Source organism: Chiloscyllium punctatum, unplaced genomic scaffold (genome assembly GCF_047496795.1).
Source record: "Chiloscyllium punctatum isolate Juve2018m unplaced genomic scaffold, sChiPun1.3 scaffold_204, whole genome shotgun sequence".
Lineage (NCBI taxonomy): Eukaryota > Metazoa > Chordata > Chondrichthyes > Orectolobiformes > Hemiscylliidae > Chiloscyllium > Chiloscyllium punctatum.
In genome coordinates, this window is record NW_027309938.1 from 258,721 (window position 1) to 260,181 (window position 1,461).

General features: G+C 43.7%; 1 non-coding gene across 1 annotated transcript; it reads left to right on the top strand.

The window, feature by feature from the left end:
- The first annotated feature begins 1,162 nt into the window (after positions 1-1,162).
- trnas-gcu (transfer RNA serine (anticodon GCU)) lies at positions 1,163-1,244 on the top strand. Its single transcript has one exon. It is a non-coding gene; the product is annotated as a tRNA-Ser (tRNA).
- Positions 1,245-1,461: the final 217 nt, after the last annotated feature.

Sequence of the window (1,461 nt, forward strand, 5' to 3'; positions counted from 1 at the left end):
CCTTCAGCACAGGAGCAACACATTAATGCTTACCTCCACATTCCTTGTTTTACCTGAACGTTTGGGAAACCGACTTTCTCTGATTCCATGGCTAGTAACGGGGATTATATGATCATCTTCACCAGTGGTTCTGTCCCCGAGTGAGGAAAGTGGTGAGGTATTATTTTAAAGATGGGTAGATTGATGAAATGTACAATTTCATCTTTTGCCTTCACTAACCCATGAGCTTTTTATTTTGTTTTACAACTGTAGCAATCTTAAAATCTTCATCTTGAATAGGCTCAATGGCAGATCTCCATTGTGTCTCTGGCATCAAATTCCAAAATATAAACCCCCCTCTGAATTCTTCCACCGCAGGCCGCTGTTTGGTCGGTGTTCCTGTTGTGGGAAATCCACTTCCCCTTGCGTCACCTGCTGCTCCCAGCATGCGCACTGGCACTGCACTCATATTCCTTCTGACACTTGCTCACTGTGTTGCTGTGATCAGACAGTGACTTGGTGTCGCACGGCCCAGGAACATGATACAGATCAAGGTTTTTGCATTGTTGAGTTCAATTGTCAGTTTAGCCTTATTTTGGATTTTGAAATTGTCTGTTCTGTACACAAGTGCGTGTCAAAAACGTCTGAGCGGAAGTTAGGTGTTCCGAATAATGACATTGAGCACTATGCACTCTCCTCCAGTCTGGAAAACAATTCCTCACAGGCAATTTAATAGACAATAGATAACAGGTGCAGGTGTCGGCCATTCTGTCCTTCGAGCCAGCACCACCATTGATTATGATCATGGCTGAACATCCTCAATCTGTATCCTGTTCCTGCCTTATCCCCATAACCCTTGATTCCACTATCCTTAAGAGCTCTATCCAACTCTTTATTGAAAGAACACCTCCTGCTGTCTCGGGTTCTTCATTCCGAAAGCTTCAAATCTTCACAGAATTCAACAGACCTTGTTACATATTCATTTCCTCATTTTTGTTCAGATCACTGTGTGCATAGTGTGACAGTGGGAGTGCATTTGCCCCACAACCCAGGGGTCAGACCATAGTCTTGGAACCGTACTGTGTTATTTATCATTTTACCAACACCAGGGAGAAATATCTGCTGCTCTGCATAATTTACCCAATTCAATTATTCATAAGGTCATAGCCATTACTGGCTCTGTGACGAGATGGCCGAGAGGTTAAGGCGATGGGCTGCTAATCCATTGTGCTCTGCACGCGTGGGTTCGAATCCCACTCTCGTCGCTGTCATCAACGGCATTTTCGTGGTGCTGTTTTCAGATGATCACAGCTGTCATATTGAGACTGGAACGCTAATGGTCAGTTTATACGCATTTACACTATTACAAAATTTCAAAGAATGGTCTGAGCCTGTTGACTAAACTGTATTGAAATGTAGGTTGCATTGGGATAATGAAAGGGAGCGCGGTTTCCTTTTGCAAATCAAGTTGCTGTGAACGTT